This window comes from Podarcis raffonei, chromosome 7 (genome assembly GCF_027172205.1).
Source record: "Podarcis raffonei isolate rPodRaf1 chromosome 7, rPodRaf1.pri, whole genome shotgun sequence".
NCBI lineage: Eukaryota > Metazoa > Chordata > Lepidosauria > Squamata > Lacertidae > Podarcis > Podarcis raffonei.
In genome coordinates this window covers 33,559,838-33,580,678 of record NC_070608.1, presented here as the reverse complement: position 1 = coordinate 33,580,678, position 20,841 = coordinate 33,559,838, and the positions used below count along the sequence as shown (strand labels likewise).

General features: G+C 42.1%; 1 protein-coding gene across 17 annotated transcripts in view; it reads right to left on the bottom strand.

The window, feature by feature from the left end:
• NCOA2 (nuclear receptor coactivator 2) overlaps nucleotides 1-20,841 on the bottom strand; it is a 127,991-nt gene that overhangs the window by 85,291 nt on the left and 21,859 nt on the right. For 12 of the 17 annotated variants that reach the window (XM_053395915.1, XM_053395923.1, XM_053395907.1 and 9 more), the window contains one exon: nucleotides 4,301-4,455. The exons of the other annotated variants lie outside the window; for them this stretch is intronic. The gene's annotated coding sequence lies outside the window, so the exon portion shown is untranslated. The remainder of the gene's footprint in view (nucleotides 1-4,300; nucleotides 4,456-20,841) is intronic. 17 annotated transcript variants of the gene reach the window in all.

The window sequence follows — 20,841 nt, the reverse complement described above, 5'->3', positions numbered from 1 at the left end:
GAGCACATGGTGTAATATAATCATAATAGTTTTGAAAGGGTGAGAGGCTGGTGGTATGTTAAATCATGCCATCTGTAGGTGCTTTATATAGTTCCATTTGCTAATATCAAGCCATAAGTTTACAGTACTGCTCCTATCATAACCAAGCCGGGGTGTGTGTGTTACTATGTTTAATATTTTACCAACTCTCAAAGCATTTTTTTTTGTTAAGAGTCAGATTGTTATGCAGAAAAATCCCACACAGTTTAAGAATACATACCTTGTGAGTTAGTAGTAGTTGTGTTTTTATGTTGTACCGTATTTTTCGCTCCATTGGACGCACCGGACCATAGGACGCACCGGACCATAGGAGGGGGGAAACAGGGGAATTTTTTTTTTCTTGTTCTCCCGCTCTAAAACAAGGTGCGTTCAAGGTACATTCACCAGAGCTTGTGGGGCTGGTGGTGGGGGGAAGCGCTGCTTCCTCCCACCGCCAGCCTCAAAGATCCCTGAAGCCTTTGGAGCGCAGCACCCCGCTGCCCTGCAGAGGCTTTGCGCGCAGCCATCCCCAAGCTAGAACAGCGAGACAGAGCCCTCCGTCTCGCTGTTCTGGCTTGGGAACAGCCTTGCTAGCCTCTGTAGGACAGCGGGGTGAAGGCACCCCGCTGCCCTGGAGAGGCTGTGCGCGCAGCCATCCCCAAGCTAGAACAGCGAGATTCAGCGCTCCGCAGTGCTCCGTCTTCCTGTTCTGGCTTTGGGCTTAGCGGCGCAGCCTGCATTCGCTCTATAGGACGCACACACATTTCCCCTTAATTTTTGGAGGGGAAAATGTGCGTCCTATGGAACGAAAAATATGGTAATTCCATGTCCAATCACCGGACTGACTTTACATTCCAAGAGAGTGAACTGGGTGGTACAATGGAGTAACTACTTGTCATCCTCTCCCCTTAACATACTAGGAGCTTAAGTAGCTCCATATGTTTGCTGTTTAGTGATGTGTATAGTTGAGCAGAGCAATTCAAAGAAGAAAAATAAACCCTGTCTCTCAAAGTTCCTCTCATGATCTCCCCTTCAGGTGGGTCCCTGAAGCCTTAACTGCTAATAGGAGACTAATGGCAATCAGAAATTGGCATCTGATCCATTTTCTACAATACTCCAGTGTTATGCTACATTGAGAGCATTATAGCAAATTTAAAGGGTGGATCAGATCCAGCCACCCAGTGCATGGGGCCCAAATTACACTACAGAATGGGTCCAGCTCGGACTTTGGGATCCCAGGACCTGCCCAAGGGAGTTTTGTGCTGATGCTGGGCCTGAAGCTGCATGAAGGAAATGCTGTCTAAACACAATTCAAAATTTAAAAATATTTTAAAATGAATTAACAAATATGTGTCTATGTCAGGTACAGTTTAGAACAGATCTTTGTAAAAATTACTTGCTATGCTTTCTTTAAAAACAACTGTTAACTCAGTTACATTCTCACAAACTGAAAGGTCTATGGAATGGCAATATTGTTTCCAGGTAAATAATCCTATGGGGTGGGGGGTAGGTGGGGGGAAATCCCTGCTCACTGCAGACGCGTCTTCAATGCAAGCAGCCACCAGCAAGCCAACTTCATTTGAGTATGATGAATCTTTTATTTTCTAAATCAATGATGGTCTATGTTTATGAACCAGCGGGTAAAACTAAGTGTTGTGTATAAAACACAGGACTGTGCCAAAAACCTACATACATCCTGACATTATTACACTGCACCTTTTCCACTCCTGTCTGCAACAGCCAAATAAATGTCTTAAGAATCCAGATAACAAAGGGACCACAACTGTTTTAAAACAAATCATCTATTTCCACAGAATATCACAGGTGATAGTGAACATCACTCTCACTAGTAAGTTGTGTGGATGTATTAATGATCATGAGAATGTGAGCAACTACATGCATTCTCCTTGCAGATAATTACTCAATCCAACTCCCATGATCCTCTATGTATCTGTGGCACACAGAACAGGAACCCCAAGTAATTGGTGTGCCATTCTCTATCAGACAATCTACTGACTATGCATAAAGTTCCTAAATGGTCATGGAATACTTGCAGTGCCCCCAAGTTCATCTATGTGCTCATCCAGGCAAACATTCACAATTAAATGGGTCATGTAGTGTAGAGCACTGCCACAAAACTACTGATGTCAGGGTCAGCATGCCTCTGAATATCAGTTGTTAGAAATCCCAGTTGGAGAGAGTGCTGTTCACATTATATCTGAATGAATTCTAAGAGTCATTTGTACCACAATGGATTGATAAAATAATATTAGTATTGTTTTCAAACAGCTCCTTAAAGACCTCTCCAGAATATATTCTAAAGGAAAAAACTGAACTGTTGAAGTACACAACCTGGAGAAGAGTACTAATGCACACATTGTATATCTCAGCATTACCATATTGCATGCTGATCCAAGTAAAATTTACAAATTAAAAGAAACTGTATTACTGCAAAAAATAATAATATAAAAATAGAACACGTCGCACAGGAAAGGAATGCATATGGATTCAAACATTTAGGAATGCTCATACTATGTAAATATTCTGAAGTACACAAGACCCATGCTGCAAGAGGAGGCTGAAATGTCAGCTTTCAGATCTTCCTCGGTTTTTTGACTCTTTGCTTTTGTAGAGTTCATGGTACCTATTTGTTCATCATCACAATCTTCAAATGTAAGCCAGCAAAACACCACAAAGTAAAAATGCTGTCAACACTCTCTATGCAATTTGACGGACTCAGTGCAATCTCCGTGTGATAGAAAAGAGCTAAAGAAATGGCTAGAGAGTTCCTAATTCAGGTCAAATAGTAATTAGCATGGTTTGTTCAGATATTAATAATGTAATATATAAAAGCCAGTGATTAAGTCACATGATATTGTTCACTACTTTCTAAAGTAGGGCAAGTACTCCACACCAGTATTGCAAGGGGGGGGGGCCATCATGGCAGTTGGCAACCTCAGAATTTGGCAGCATAGTTTAACCATCAACACTAGCCAGTGTCACAGCCAGCCCAAATTCTTCCCCTCTGTCTTAGCAACACTTATTCTCTGCTCCATCTTTAAAGGGACAAAGAAATGAACACATATAGAATTCTCTAGTATATGCATTTATATTGCTTATTATCACAAGAATAGAGAGGGGGCCACCAATACACCCCAGGATTATGTACTCAATTATGCTGTGTTGTATTTATGTTAAGGAAAGTAAAATCAGAATATCATTTTCACTTGTTAGGTCTACTGGGACCAGAGGCAGGCTGGGCGTCAAAACCTGTCCTGTAATAATTCCGATACCAACAGCCTTGTGTAGGAGGACTATGTAGCAATAGCTTGCAATCTGTTAGCAGCAGCACCTTAGCGTGAAGCCTATTTTTTCAGAGAACTACAAAGGGAATTGTACAATCAACCACTAGAAAAAAAAACCAATGCCTTCGTCAACACCAAGTTGAAGTTAAAGAAGCCATTGATTTATATTATCTCAAATTAACTTTTGCATCTTTAGAGGTTACTAGATTAAAGGACAACATGTGGGTAATCATGCTAGAAGCATTTTCAGTTTTGTTTTAAACCACAAAGTATAGCATTGAACAAGTTCATGTTTTATTGCCCCATTCAAGATGTAGAGTGTATGGAACTTGCAACCAGCAACATGATAGAGCACAAATGGTATTTTTGCCACTAGGGAAAGGTTAAACAAAACACTTCTCAAAGGAAAAACAGTTGACAGGAAATGTGATCTGCATATCCACATACCCAACAGTACTAAAAAAAAACTGAACAGCTAACAAGAATTGCCTTGCAGCTTGACAGGAAAACTCACTGGTCAGGAAGCACTGAAAGTATTAATAAGAGAGCAAACTGCATATCTGGTGATGTCACGTTTCACATCAAAAAGCTGATGCTTGACCCAGATAAACATTTACTATAAATATTTCATTGAAAATGAAATCCAAAATAGTGAAGCTATTTTTGTTTACTTCAAACCACAAATGAATCTAAAAACAATTCCACAATGACACTTTTCACAATAACCTAATGATTCCATTATATTCCTGAAACAACCCAGTAGTCCTCACTTCGCTCTCTATACTTTCACATAAATTTTGAAGCAAGAGAACTTGTGCACCAGTTTTGTTTGCCTAAGAACAGAAAAACATTTCAGGAGACCAGACTTTGTATAAGCAAAAAAGCAGTCATCATTTTCCTGACCTAGTTCAAACTTAGATCCAACTCTGAAGATATTTACTATAGAACAAAAAGGTAACAAACAGGTTTAAACTCACCTCTGGGAATAAATTGTGTGCCACTTGTTTTAGTTTTTGGAGGAAAAAGCATGAATATTAAACCACTACACTTACGAAAGAAAAAGAAAAATGTTCAAGTCAAAAGCAAACACAGATCTGCATGACCTCTCTCTCTTTTCCCGGGGTTAGGAAATCTATGAAGAAAGAAGAGAAATGAAGCTGTAGTGCAAGGCACATTGGCCTGGAAAATTGCTCATCACTTTCAGTTCCAGAACATGGTTGTGCAGAATCAAAACTAGGCACAATCAAAATCTTAAAACCTTTTATTTACACAATCAAGGAGGAAAACAAGACAAATGATTTAAGAATTAAAGAAAACAGTGTTAAGCAGTCAACTGGGGAGGGGTGGGAGCCACGATGTAAAAAGATGTTTCGATCAAGCTAATGAATAATTCAAATAGGTGGAATTTGCTCAGTTGATAACGCTGCACTGATATTTGAATAGCCAGCTCCCCTCGGAGTCCAAGTTGTAACAGAATTCAGGCCAAATTATTACTAAGAACTGGGACACTGTGGGAGGGGATACAACTCTAAGGAGAAATGCAAGTTGAAGAAAAAGACTAAGGGAGTCCTTCTCTGGAACCAGAGAATGCTGTCCAACAAGATTGAGTATAACAACATTTCTCTCACCCCACCCAAAGCAGCAAACAGCAACAATTATAGGCTAGAGCCACTACCCTGAAACTAGGACGCAAGGCCATTTTGCAATTAGACGACAGGGATGCAACATAAATAAATCCTAGTAAAATTTGAACCATATTCACAATCCGTATCACCTGAGCGTGAATATAAATGAAAATAAAATGGAAGGAAAAGGTTCAAGATACAGTGGATTCTATTTCCCTCTTGTCTGATTATTACATTTCCAGAATAGACATACATACAGAAAATACTCCATTCTTTCTTTCTTGGTACACTGGGCAGGAATTAACATATAGATTCCTGTTAGAAACTATTCTTACGCTAAAAATGTCCCAGGTAAAGGAATAAAGAGAAGCTGGGTTATGAAATGTGGACACAGGTAGCTGTGTATGTGTGTGTACATCTACACGCAGAGATCTACTGCTGCTCTACAAGCTACATTCAATTAACTGTTAAATAAGTAAATGCTATTATTAATGTATTTCTTATTTAGAAACTGCCCTTTATCCAAAGATCCCAGGGAAGTGTACAACATTAAGAACATAATTTACGCAGCATAATAATAAAAACAAAATACACAGCATAATAAAATAATGATTATAACAGTCTCTCTCTGCCCCCGCCCCCCAATTTAACAGGCTATATGTTATGTAATGGCAGAAGGCCTGGGTAAAGAGGAATGCTTTCACCTGGCACCTATATGTAATGATGGTGCCAGGCAAGCTTCTCTCTTTTTATATATGATATTTATATTAAATTACTAGGCAAGCTTCTCTGATGAGAGCATTCCACAGACAGGGAGCCACCACAGAAAGCGCCTGTTCTTGTATTGTCACCCCAGGAACCTCCTCAGGGAGAGGAAACATCTGAAGGCAGCCCTGTTTAGGGAAGTTTTTAATGTCTGGTGCTTTGTTGTGCTTTTAATATTCTGTTGGGAGCTGCCCAGAGTGGCTGGGGAAACCCAGTCAGATGTGTGGCATACAAATTTATATTATTAATTATTATTAATAATTATTATCATTAACATGGAGAAGGGCCTTAGATGACAAGCACAGGTTCCAGGTCAGTTCATATGGCAGGGGCAGTTCTTAAGGTATTAATGTCCTGATTAGTGTAAGCCTTTATAGATCAGCACCAGCACTTTGAACTGGGCCCATAAATTAATTGCCAGCCTGTGTAGTCGGGCCAGGATCGGTGTTATATGCTCAAACAATCATGCTCTGGTGAGCAACTTGGCCATCAAATTTTGCACCAGCTGAAGTTACCGAACGGTCTTCAGAGGCAGCTCCATGCATAACATTTTGCAGTAATCCAACTTAGAGGTTACCAGAGCATGGGCCACAGAGGTTTGGCTATCCCTGTCCAGATTGGAAGCTCCTGCAGCCAATTGGAAGCCATGGAAGCCCGTCGGACTTTCGGGTTCCAAAGAACAAACTGGAACACTCACTTCTAACTAACTTTGATGTTGTATTCCTAGTTGAAAAGTTGCTATCTTCATTGATTTAGTAAATGGGGAACATGTAGCTCTTGAGGTGTTGATGGACGCCCTGCTGCAGAAGCTCCTGCAAGCATGGCTAATGGTGAGGGATGATTTTAGCTGGAGCTAAACAGCATCCAGAAGGCCAGGGGTTCCCCATTACTGAAAGATACCACCAATTCAATAGGCACCACAACATAAATATAGTGGTACCTCGGGTTAAGTACTTAATTCATTCCGGAGGTCCGTTCTTAACCTGAAACTGTTCTTAACCTGAAGCACCACTTTAGCTAATGGGGCCTCCTGCTGCCACCGCGCTGCCAGAGCACGATTTCTGTTCTCATCCTGAAGCAAAGTTCTTAACCCGAGGTACTATTTCTGGGTTAGCAGTGTTTGTAACCTGAAGCGTATGTAACCTGAAGTGTATGTAACCAGAGGTACCACTGCATAAATTATGAGGTAGACACTGATTGAAAACCACTATATGCTGTTCTTAAAATTTGTATACCACCCTTCACCCAAAGATCATAGGGTGGTTCACAACATAAAAATACAAAATGAGAACACAACACATTCTGAAACACTGGCCAAAAACCACAAGATTTTTCCTGGGGGACAGGTAAGTATACCCTGGAGGGATAAAGTATACCTTAATGCTCAAGTTTTAGAGTAAGCCACCATCAAGCTACCTCATGTGAGCATTCTAATTTCCATTAAGTCAGCTGTCTGAAGAAAGGACTACATGACAGGAGTTGCCTTGTCCTCCCAGTCTGGACTTTGTCATCTGCTTTGGTCGTGGATCTGATGTGTTGAGTTGGGTAGGGGCTACTTCAGGGGACAGACTGCTCTTTGTCAAGGGCAAGACACCCAGAACCACCAAAGACATTGTATGGAACTGTAATAAATGAAACTTTAAGAAATTGTGCTTGAGCTTGCTTTTCTCTCCTCTCTCCCATCTCTTTTTTCTAGTATGTCCTATCTTTTTAGATTGCAAGTCAGAGAGCAGGGACAGTCTTAGGACTGATTTTCTGTAAGCTACTCTGACAGCCTTTTTACCCAAAGGGCAGGAGGTATAAATGCTGCAAATAAGTAAAGCACATTAAACAGCTCAAAAAAACAAACAAAAAACTAATTCATCATAGTGAGCCAGAAAGCTATGAACACACTTATCCTTTCTGACTCAGACAGAGACAATTAATGAATCTTTTCACATCACTAAGTATGTATAAATTGGATTTTAACCAATTTCAATAGTCACTGAGCCTTGCTTTGGGAGAAATGCCACCCTCAGGCTAAAGCTTGACTATCAGATTCCTCAGAGGTATATGAGGCAGCTGTCAAAAGAGTATTTTGCCCAAGTTGTAACCAAAACAGGAGCACTCCATTTCTGCTGAGATAGCATTGCTTTAGCTCAGAGAAATGGAGGAAACCCAAACACAGGGGGGTATTCTTGGGCTGATTTTTTTATTTTATTTTTTTGAGTGTGCAGTTATCTGCCAAAGCAGCCTCATGAGTAGGCAAAAGGCATTCTGTGCAGCACCATAATCCTGGATGACCTCCCTCATATTTGGCAGTAAGCCACAGCCATATAGCCAGCACAATCATGTCTCACCACACTACAGGCAAGAATTGCTGAGAATAGTAGGTATGATAGGGAGTTATTTTATGCTCAGTTTATGTACATAAATTCAGCCACAAAACACACTAAACACATGCTGATTGCAGCTAAAACTGCTGAATGTAATAAGAACATACCAATAATAATTTCTTATCCTAAAAAAGCAGTGGTGTCAAAAGCCCACTCAGCCATAAACCTAACAGGAGGACCTTGGGATGAGAACTCTGTGCCTAACCTCCCTGTTCTGAAAATGAAGTGGAACGCCATTGTATGCTGCCTTAAGCTCTGCCCAAATAAGACAAAATGCAAAACTAATATAGAAACTAAGGCTGCAATCTTGACTTCACTTACTGGGGAGTAAGTCACATTGAATTCAATGGGATTTACTTTTCAGCAGACATGGTTAGGGTTGCAGCAACTGCTTGAATACTTCACAATACAATTTCCACAAATGAAGTTTAAAACATACGAAGTTTCCCTCAGCGAAAGCAAATAACAAGCAGACTCAGTTACTAAACTCATGATTCAAATTTCAGCCAACCAGGTTCATCATGTGAAAAACTGATGGTCATCGGAATCCATCCTAGTTTGTACAAACAGAAATACAAGACAAGAAATAACAACAACAAAACAACAACAACAACATTGGGTCTATGTGAGCAACTACTGACTTCTAACACTAAGGAACCTGTGCAGGACATACAGTTTAATGTATCACTCCCAGTAAGGTTAGCAGGACATCTCATTTTCAGAGCAATTTATATTTCTTTGTATTTAAAATTAGCAGCTAACTTAAAAGATAAAATGAGTAGAGAAAAAGGACTTTGCCAGCTGCTTGCTTCTATATATGGTGAAAGGGCATCTTCAAGCAACTGAGTCAGCTCATGAGTATCATTACTTACGTAAACCCAGACAAGGAAAAGTATGGGCAATCCTAGAAATTTTGTGCCTAATCATTCTTTAAAAAAGTTAAAATTAAAATTGGGCTGAATTTTAAGAAGCCCCATGTTCTCTTTCAAACAATCCAACTTTAATTTTTAATTTTTTAAAAAATTGCATTCACTTGTTTTTTCTGCTAAGCAAGTCTTCAAAGTCCTGGGAATGCAATTCATTTTGGAGAGTATCCCCAAAACATACAACAAAAATGCAGTGCTAGTCGCTTATCAGTAACTTTAGAAGATACTGTTTCCAGTGAGTGTCATTTGCATTAGTGGGAAGGTCCGAAAGGGTAAACGTGACAATGAAGACTGCCACAAGTTCCCACTCATTCTGTTTCGTGAATAACCTTATAAAGAAAACAAAAGAAGGCACGTACAGAAGACTTTGGCAGTACGCATGACTCTTTATAAACCCAAAGTACAGTACAGCTTTATTTCTTGGCTATAATTTGATACTACATTCCATGTATCGAGGAAATGGGTCCCCTGCTGGTGTAGGAGGAGCACCTCTCCACTGATGGCAGAGGCAATCTATTTGCAGAAGCCAAGGGCTGCAAGCTCAGATGGTAGTGCTGATAACACCAAGGTTGCAGGTTCGATCCCGATTTGGGTCAGCTGCACATTCCTATGTTGCAGGTGGTTGGACTAGATGATGCTCAGGGTCGCTTCCAATTCTACAATTTTATTATTCCAGGGAATGTTGGCACTACAGGAGCAACACACAGGTGTAAGCCTCAAGAATTAAACAGTAAGCAGATGTGTGTGGAGACATACAGAACCGCCAAATATTTTGTTTTAGAATTTTGTTGCACATCTCTTGCATTTGAGTGGAAGCGTGATTCACAAATGCTTGTAATTAATAATAAAATTAACCAATCAATCTAATCCTGACAGGGGTTTCCCAAGGTCTCAAGTCATAGTCATCCCCAGCACTATTATCAGTGAGCCTTTTGCCTAAAGACTCCAGGGGCTATACTTGGAACATTTGCATGCTGTTTTATCCAGCATATGTAGATTACAAATTAGAGGTCTGAACTACTTGTGCAAGCTTTGTGCAAATGTACTGTCAACCCATCTTATGACAGCCAACTTACACATCCTGGCCACCAGTTGCATGGCTAGCCAACTACAGAACTGCAAGGGGCGGATAACTTGCCTTTTCTTTCTTGATCTAAACTAGTCCACCCTCATTCCTACTTCTGCCTCCTTTCAAGTAGTACTCTTGACTTCACACACACCTGTTCAGACTTCTTGATTAGAATTTTCACTTTGCAATTCCCATTCTGCTCCTCCATGACCCAAAGTATTGGTTGGTTTGCGCAATGCACCCTGCACTGGGTGTATGATGGTAGTAGATAGGGCATGTCTGTGCATGTCTCCAATATCTCCCCCCGCCGCAGCCCCCCCGGCTTGTATTTCTGCTTAGTCGAGGAACAGAATTGTGGATCAGAACACAACAGCACAGTCCCCACATTCTGTCAAATTCCAATATGATGGAGGCACAAACAGGCCTTCCTGCAAAGGCCTGGTATATTGCTTGCAGACTCACTGTTAATGCAAGGCGAGTGGAGAGAACAGGGCAACTATGCCCTATAATTAATCCTCCATACACAGATGCTACACCTGTGGAAGACTGGAGCAAGCATCTGTTATTTTAAAAATACTTATATCAGTGGAAAGTGGGACTCTCTTATGCTGGTTGCAGGCCTTCCTCAGGAGCCTCTTTCAAAACATGATGTTATTCCTTGGTCATCGATGTGTGGTCCTCCATAGTGGGGGTCAATGATGTCCCCCATAGTGTTTAACATCTACATGGTACTTCTGGGAGAGATCATCTAGGGATTTGGAGTATCTTGTCATTATACAAGCAGCTCATTTCTTCTTTTTATCCAATACCAAGGAAGCTGTTGATGTTTTCAATCAGTTCCTGGAGGCAGGAATGGGCTTGATGATGAAAGCTAATAAACTGAAGCTTAATCAAAAGAAAGCAAAGGTGCTCCTGCTCAGGAAGGAGGCGCGGCTCTTGCGGGCTTTTCCCCAAGAGGGAGAAGGGACTGACTGGCCACGTCAGTCCCTTCTCCCTCCTCATAGAAAAGCACGCAAAAGCCGCACACCCTTTAAAGAGAGTGCGGCTCTTGCTGGCTTTTGTGGGAGGTGGGGGAAGGGACAGAGGGCAGCCCCTCAGTCCCTTCCCCCACCTCCCAGAAAAGTCCCCAAGAGCCACACTCCCTTTCACTAGCCATGTGGAGCATGTGTGCGGTTCTTGGGGGCTTTTCCCCCGAGGAGGGAGAAGGGCAGCCCGTCAGTGATGGGCAGCCCTTCTCCCTCCTGGGGAAAAGCCCCCAAGAACCACACACATGCTCCACATGGCTAGTGAAAGGGAGCGCTGAGCAGAGCCTGGGATGCATACATGCTCTGCTCAGCACTCCCTTTAAAAATATTTTTTTTCCCTTGCATTCCCCTTCTAAAAACTATGTGCGTCTAATGGTCACGTTCGTCTTATGGAGCGAAAACTGTGGTACGTTGGATTGTATACCTTGCAGTATGGTTATTCAATTGGTGGCCAGGAGTGCTTTTGCCCAGTTTAGGATACTGCAGCAGTTAATCTCCTAAGGAGGTAAGATGTAGTTAAAGAGCACAAGTCTTCGGTTGATCCAGAATGCAATAGCAAGGATATTAGTAGGTTCTCACTCATGGGCAATATGACACCTATTCTATCTTGGCACGGGTTGCCAATCTGTCTCCAGGCACAATTTAGTGTTTATGATTACCTTTAAAATCCTAAATAGCTGGCATCCAAGATCACCACATCCTGTAACAACTTGCTCACTCATGAAGATTAAGTGAAGAGGCCCTTTCTGTGTCCCATTGATGGTGGAAGCATAGTAGCTTGGAACAAGAGAAGGCCTTTTGAGTGGATTCCTCAGTATTATGGAACACTGCACCCCATGAAGCATAGTTGGCTTACTCTTTGGATGTTTTCCACCAGTTAGTGAAGACTTTGTAAATTATTCTGGCAAGCTTTTAGCCTATCACAAAGCTAATGTTTTACCTTGGCTTACCACTCATAGTTTGTTAGGAAGAAGGGAACCACAAGGCCGGGTTCAGAAGCATGGCAAGCCACGCTCTGGCATGTTTCATACAAAGTACAGCTACAGCAGGAGCAGAAAATGGATGCCTTTAAGAAGCATGAACCAAAGTGGAAACATATAAGCAGCATGAACCAGCACACTGCTTGTTCACAAACCACTGTTTCTTCTAAACTAGAGTTCAATCTGACAAACAAAATTGACTACTGAGTACCCAACAACTACTGATTGCTTGTCCTAATGGTGTTGCAGGAGGGGGGAGAATTGCAACAAACTGGAGGATGGAAACATGTGGACACTAAAAATGATTATATTTTCACATGCACTTTGCTTCTGATGAGTGTGCATTTTTCAGTTTCATAACAGCTGAATGAGAATTACCGTATTTTTCGCCCTATAGGGCGCACCGCCCCATAGGACGCACCTAGTTTTTGGGGGGGGAAATAAAGAAAAAAAATTATTTCCCCCCCAGGCGCGGGGCTGACACGGGGGAAGCCCGAGCTTCCCCCAATCCCAGCCCCGAGAACAGCCTGCTATCCGCAAGCCTAGGGAGGCCAGCGGTAAGTCGCGCCGGTCTCCCCAGGCTTCGGAATGCAGGCAGCTCTGCACAGCCATCGGGAGGTGGGCGCAAAGTGGCACCCCGCTCCGGATGGCTGCGCAGAGCTGCGCTCCCCCCGGGACTGCAGGCAGCTCTGCGCAGCCCTCGGGAGGCGGGCGCGAAGTGGCGCCGGTCTCCCGAGGGTTGCGCAGAGCTTCCTGAAGCCTGGAGAGCGAGAGGGGTCGGTGCGCACCGGCCCCTCTCGCTCTCCAGGCTTCAGCGAAAGCCTGCATTCGCCCCATAGGACGCACACACATTTCCCCTTCATTTTTGGAGGGGGAAAAGTGTGGCCTATAGGGTGAAAAATACGGTATATAGAGGAAGGAGAAACAGAAACATCTGACTTTCTTGCAAACTATATACGACCTTTGGTAAAAGCTAAACACACTATGAAACTGCTTTGACTAGAGTGTAAAATGAATCTTCTAATTGGCTTAGGAAGCTAATTAGTAAGAGAAGCTTTAGCTCTTAAAAACTAATGTAAACTCTCAGAGCTTTTCAAGAGCTGTAAAGGGTTTCATTAATGATTAATAAGAGCAAACGAAATAATTCCAGTTTTCAGAGCTACAAGCAAGGTAGTTCAAAGGTCATTAATTGAACCTACATTGGGAAAGTGGGAAAGTTTATTAAACAATTACCACTGTACAAGGGCCACAATAAAATCTCACAGGAATTACATGTATATGCAGTTAGCAAAAAATATTGGGTGATATCCACCATTAAGTCATATTCAGAAAAGACAAAATGAACATCAGTGGACTCAAGTAACTTAAGTCCACTGATTTCAACAAATTCACCCTGAATTTTACTAATGATGGACATCACCTACAGCTGTAATTTTTCTTCTATTTGGGGACAGAATTAAATCTTGCAACTAAATTGGATATGTATCTGGAAAATGGTTAGTCAGAAACAAGTCCAACTGTATTCAGTGAGGCTTATTGTCAGGTAATTGCGCAGAAGACTGAAACTGTAACCATTACTTTTCTTGGCAATCAAAATAATTTTAAAATCAGCTAGATTTAAATCAATCCATCCTGCTAATATATATATCTGCCACAAAGCTAAACTTACCATTCTGAATGCTTACAGCTGATTGATATTCTCACCGGCAAAACCTGCAATGAAAATCTGCAACACATACCGAAACAAGATTAAGCAGACAGCAGCAAAGCAAGCCATTTTTGTAAAAGAACTTGCTAAATGTTGCCTGCATAGGAATCAAGATGAGTGTGTGCCTCCATTTTTAGCTTATCTCAATTCACAGTACAGCGACAGGCTGCCTGTGAGTGCTTTGGAGCCGCCTTAGAGCAGGCTTTGGCCTGTCGCTGTACTGTGCACTGGAAACTTGTCTTTCAACTTCATACTCAAATAAAGATCACAGGGACATCACAAGCTCTACTGCGTCTGCATTACCTCCACTCATTCCAAATATGACTAACATCAGAATACCCACACATTCCCCCACTGAGGATGAACACACAGTAACAATGCACAATGAGGCTGCATTAAAATTCATCAACTGCAAGGAATTGAAGTAAAGAGCAGAAGCCTATATAATGGTTTCAATTGGCTAAATTCAGGTATACAATGAAGGAACAGAACTTGTTAATTCAGTGTTTACAGTGTTAAACTGATACCCCAACAAGTTCATTCATGCGATTTTTAGGAGCTCCATCTATAAACATCAAATTTAACACCAAAATTTCTGCATGCATGAATAAATTCCCTTTACTTCAGAAAGACCAGTGAGTGGGAGTGGGATCAGAACTAATAAATATGGGATTAGTAATATTTGAAGTTTCCTTGTTTTTTTCCTATTTGGACATGATCTTTCAAACATGGGCAGAGTGACCATAGGCAAAGGAATCTCCAGACTTTAGGGATAGCCAATATAATGCCATCCATGTAATGTTGGGGGTTCAACCCGCATCAGCCCCAGCCAGCATGGCAAATGGTTAGGGATCAAACTAGAGTCCAACAAATTGTGGAGGGCACCACGTTGGCTATCCTTGCCATAGGGCTTAGCAACCCCATTTCTCCCCTTCTCCAATATGTGCCTGTGTGCAGGCAGCATAGCAGAGTAGCTTAGGGAATTAGAGGTCTATGTATTGTGGGGTTATGAGATGGGGATACCTGTTCCATATTAACTGCATGTTGTGTTACTCACATGCACGCTGGAAGCAGAGGGGCAGGGCAGAATCAGGGCTCTGTTAAGGATTATGGCGATTCCTCCAAGGTAGAGCATTGAACCTGTCCTAGGACACATTGTATTCTCACAATCCTACCCTGATAGAGACTTGAGATAAAATAAGAGAAACTATGTTCAGGATGCTTACATAACTCCCTTATTGTTTAGAATACACATCAAGGCGTGCATCTCCTGAAGTTCTTTATATGTAATACCTGGAAATGGGGAGATTTAAAAAAAAAAACCACCCACCACCCACCGACTAACGATCAGGAAAAATGCTTTATTTCTTTATGGGGAGAAACCAATTTAGCTCAAACTCCATGATTAATTTTCTACTGCTTAAGGAAACACACAGAGCACTCATACATTTAAACTTAACAGGTGTTAAGTTGTGTTAAGCTAAACCAGGCCAACCGCTTTAGCAAACGATGTAACATCTTATGGAAGCTAGTTTCTTGAACAGTCAGACCTACCACTGTTGTTGCAGCTGGTAATTAGATTACTGCACCTGACAGCATTGACAGGCCTACAGTCAATGCTTGACACCTCTAATGTAGTGTACAAGACCAGGAATAGCAAAACTGGTTTCAGAAATTCTAACAGGGCTTCAAGTCTGAGGCACAACTAGGAAGATTGATGAAGTATGACTGGCTGTTAAAACAGTACTATCTTTAAAAAAGCAGTTTTAAAATCAAGTGTAAATGTAATATATTGTACAGTACATCAATGAAATATATTGTGCAAAGGAACTGGCAAAAATGAATATACTAGCACTGGTTAAATATAGTAGTTGTGTAGGCAAAGATGCCTCTTTTTCCTTTTCATTGCCAGTTGCATCTTTTTACAGAACTCTCGTTGTGGTTCATATTAATCTTAAATACAGAAGCAGATAAAATATTCATCCACAGAAATCCTACTTATGGATTGTCAAACACAGGACACCTTCCTCATCATCCACATAGATCCCCTTCCCACCACTGCTCATCAGGGCAGGTACTATTTAAAGAAGCTGATTTTGACCTATGGCACTAAATTTGTTATCCTTCCTCCTTTCAGCCCACAACATTTGCTACATTCCTGCAAGAATGGAAAGGCAAACCAGCTGCTATCCAGCTCTGAGAGCTGGCCAAAGTCTGAGCCTGGACATCTTAGATTTTTAATTTAAGCCGACTTTCTGTTGCTATGATCAAATGTGTATATAGTATAGTTTTCATATGTACTTTAACCCAAGAGACAGGCTGGTTTCAACATATGTTTCAAAAACACAGCTTCTAGATAAAACTTTGAGCTTTCGTTCTGTTATGAAAGAACACATTTTGTTAAACTGAGAGATTCTTATTCTTTTTAGAAAGAGGCAGCAGTATTCAAAACCAGATTTGCTTCCACTGAAGCCTGTCCCCAATACACTCCAGGGCTAGAACAGAGCTGGAGTTCCAATAATTAACATACCACTTTGCAGACCAATAACAAAGCAGGATAGAGTAACTATGAATCCACATTTTCAGTCTTAAATGTCTAACAATGAGCTCTGGGGAAAGCATCAATTATTAGATTAGAATCATTAGGAAATGGTTAGCTTTTTGGGGGGGGGTTCATAAAAAACCAAGTATATCTGACCATTAAAAAGTAGAGTCTTCACCCATACTCATTACTAGCTAAATGGCTGTGCTCACTACATTTTATCTCAACTTACCACAAAGAATCAATGGAACCACGTTACAGCAGGTAACTGCCTAGAACACTTAAAAAGGAGGTATCTGAACCTGCTATCAGCATCTGGGGCCCCTCTCCATATGCCTCATTGAGAGGGCTGGAGGGCAGCAACACAAGGGCCTTTCCTGCAGTGGCTCCGTTTGTGGAATGCTCTCCCCAGAGAGGCTCACCTGGCACCTTCACCTTTCGGTGCCAGGTGAAAACATTTCTCTATAACTGGTTGACTGAGCATTCTGTATTGGGAGGTGTTGTTGTTATTGATTTGTTATTGCTTTATTATGTATGTTGTATTCTCATTTTGTATTTTTATGTTGTGAACAATCTCTCACTAATGTATATTAGAGTGGCTGGGGGAACCCAGTCAGATGGGCCGGATACAAATTATTATTATTACTATTACTATTAATATCTGATTTATTTAAAACATTTTTATCCTACTCTTTTGTCAAATAAGACTCCCAGAACACAAATGTCAATCAAACAATTCTTACAATACAAAATACATGGCACAAAAAGAAAAAAAGGATTGGGGGGGAGGAAAATAGAGAACTTGGGTACTTTTTATTAGCTACAGAGTTTATGTAGCAATCAGCTGGAATGGAAAGATTTCAGGGAGATGAGAAGCCAAAAGCTGCTGCTCTTTCAGCAGAGCTGATGAAAAGCCCCTGCACTCCCATCTCTCTCCCCCTCCTATAAATTGATGGAATAACTGTGGTTGATAGTTGAGGGAGGAGCCTGATGTTTAAAAAATGCAGACACGATTTGCATCAAAACAAGTCTACATACCTATTCAAGTTTGAACAGAACATTTTACTGGCCTCAGTAAAATAAAATAAAAATCAAGGACCAAACATTTTTCTGCAGAAGTTATGAAAAGACCTATATGCTACAAATACCAAGATGTCACTTTCATTAAGTATGATTAAATGGTGTCTGGCACAGAATCCAGTTTTCACAACAGCAGTTAGCTGTCAAGCCATAGCAATGTGTGGTAGATAACAACATAACAACAACAATTGTGCTGAGGCTATGAATCCTGCCCTGTAATCAAACTATATACTTTAAAAGTTTATAATATAGAATAATTATAAATAAATATTCTTGCACAGAACTAGACATGTTAAGACTTTTATATTTAAAATGAAAATTGCTGTCCTTAAAAAAATCTAGTATAACAATGCCACAACTCCAAAAATTTGCTTTTGGAAAGTGTTCAAAATATTTTGGATGAAAGAAAGCATAGTGAAAGGAGAAATAAGTTGTTTTGTGTTTAACTATGAAACTTGAAATAATTTAAAATACTGTTCACTAAGTGTTCACACAGATACATTGTTGCAGTCCTATAAATCAATGCATCCATAGTATTACGAATACCGTATTTTCCGCTCTATAAGACGCACTCTAAGCCATAAGGCGCACCTAGTTTTCGGAGGAGGAAAACAAGGGGAAAAAATTCTGAATCCCAGAAGCCAGAACAGCAAGAGGGATCTGGCTTCTGGGATAGCCTCTTGCTGTTCTGGCTTCTGGGATAGCCGCACGAAGCCTCTTCTGGGCAGCGGGATGACGGCTCCCCCTGCCCAGAAGAGGCTGCGCACGGCTAAGCTGCCCTCTGTCCCTCCCCCCACCTCCCGCAAAAGCCAACCAAGAGCTGCGCTCCCTTTAAAGAGCGCGTGGAGCGTGTTTGCGGCTCTTGGCGGCTCTTCCCCATGGAGGGAGAAGGGACTGACGGCACTAGGCGCAGCTCTTTAAAGAGCGTGTGGCTCTTGCTGGCTTTTGCGGGGGGGGGGGGAGGGACAGAGCCTAAACTAGTGTGCGAAAAGCACTTCCATCTTTAACAGTTGCTAAATAAGTTCTCTTTTACAAGACTTGTGACAAAACAGATTTAATTTTCTTTTTTCTAGCTACACTAATTCAGAGTTAAGAAATCATCATGCCCCATCATTTTCTGAGGACTAAATACTCCAGGTGATATTGAAAGGTAGTTTATACACAGAACAGAGCCACTCTAAGCAATGGACTTATCTTGTAAACTACAATCTATGATAAAACTACAATGAAGCAGAAATCATAAGAATTTACAACAGTAGTTGCTTTATGTGTTAGCCAAATATCTAATGAGGCAAGGGTGAATTTTACCAAGTGAAAACACAAAACAAACTGGTTTTACTGTTTTATTTAAGGCATGATGCCTCCTTACACTTATTTTAACTTACGACTTCAATCTGTGGTTACAAGGCAATAAACTGAGATAAACTTGTGTTTGAACAAGTACTATATATTCACAATACTGAAATCAGAATGCGGTTTTCTAAATCACAATGTATAGAGTTATATCACTATGTAGAAAAATGAAAACAGAAATGCAAGAACTAAGGCTAAAATACTAAGCAATCAAACATGCATGCTGTGATGCTCTCCCCAAAAATGTTCACCTGGTGCCTACTTTGTTACCTCTTCAGTGCCAGACAAAACCCTTTTTTATCTCCCATAAAATTGTAATTAATTTTTAATCCATGACAGAATAAGGTTTATGCTGGTTTTATTCAACTCTTTAAAAAATATGTTGTTGTTCCACTGTATTAACTGCATTTTGTTTTTGTGCATCTGTGACACTCCAGGGGGTGTGCGGACAGAATTCAAAAAATAGGATAAAAATCCCCAAAAGAATGACAGCACTGCCTCCACAGTGCTCCACTAACTCCACAGACACCACTGCAGCCAAATGGTCCAGATATAATTAAGGAACCTGGGTAACCCTAAAGTTGCAAACCTCAGAAACGATGAAAAACAGCAACAATGACGTGTGTCCAAAGTGTCTCTGGGATACAGATCCTTCTGCCTTCATATTACAATATAACCATAAATATCTGTCAGATTCTGCAGCTGTGTCACTATTTCCCCATGATCCCTTGTTTGTTTCTATTATCCCCTGAAGCACCTTCCCTGTGCCAGTATGCAATCCAAAACCTATCCACTCTTAACTGGTCCTTCTATCTACACCTATGGTTCTTGAGGCAGAAAGATTAGTAAAACACAAATCATGCCAAATATGAGCAATTTTTGTCTGTTAAGCAGGACAAGTCAGTAGATTCTGCAAAATGGCTGCACTGATCATCCTCATAGCTCTTGGAAGCAGACAAGCACCACACATTTGCATTACCACAAATATAACTTCAAGAAGGGCCACTCTTCCATTCTCTAAAATGCCAGCCATGTGGAGCTGCTTACTCGTCTCCTTCCCAACAATAAGCAAAAGCTAATACCGTATTTTTCGCCCTATAAGACGCACTTTTTCCCCTCCAAAAATGAAGGGGAAATGTGTGTGCGTCTTATGGGGCGAATGCAGAGTCCTTGGCTTCAGCGATAGCAACGCGAAGCCTGCACTCCGGAGGCTTTGCGTTGCTTCCGCTGAAGCCAGGAGAGTCTGCTCTTTGAGGCTGGCGGTGGGGGAAAGCAGCGCTTCCCCCATCGCCAGCCCCAGAGGATGGGGGGCAGCAGGAAGGCACGCAACGCCTTGCCGCTACTCTCCAACACGGCTTCGAGGCTGGCGGTGGGGAAAGCAGCGCTTCCCCCATCGCCAGCCCCAGAGGATGGGGGGCAGCAGGAAGGCGCGCGACGCCTTGCCACTACTCTCCAACCCGGCTTCGAGGCTGGCGGTGGGGAAAGCAGCGCTTCCCCCATCGCCAGCCCCAGAGGATGGGGGGCAGCAGGAAGGCGCGCGACGCCTTGCCACTACTCTCCAACCCGGCTTCGAGGCTGGCGGTGGGGAAAGCAGCGCTTCCCCCATCGCCAGCCCCAGAGGATGGAGGGCAGCAGGAAGGCGCGCGACGCCTTCCAGCTACTCTCCAACCCTCCTTTGGGCTTTTGCGGATGGGGGAATTCCCCCACCTCCCGCAAAAGCCTCACGCTCTTTAAAGGGGCTCCATGGCTTCTGCTGGCCTTTCTAGGAGGTGGGGGAATCCCCCCACCTCCTAGAAAAGCCTGCAGGAGCCGCGCAGCCTTTAAAGAGCGAGCGGCTCTTGGGAGCTTTTCCTCAAGGAGGGAGAAGGGACTGACTGGCCGAGTCAGTCCCTTCTCCCTCCTGCTGGCTTTTGTGGGAGATGGGGGAATTCCCCCACCTCCCGCAAAAGCAGGCAAAAGCCGCGCGCCCTTTAAAGGGGCTCCACGGCTTCTGCTGGCTTTTCTACGAGGGGGGGGAATTCCCCCATCTCCTAGAAAAGCCCGCAGGAGCTGCGCACCATTTAAAGAGCG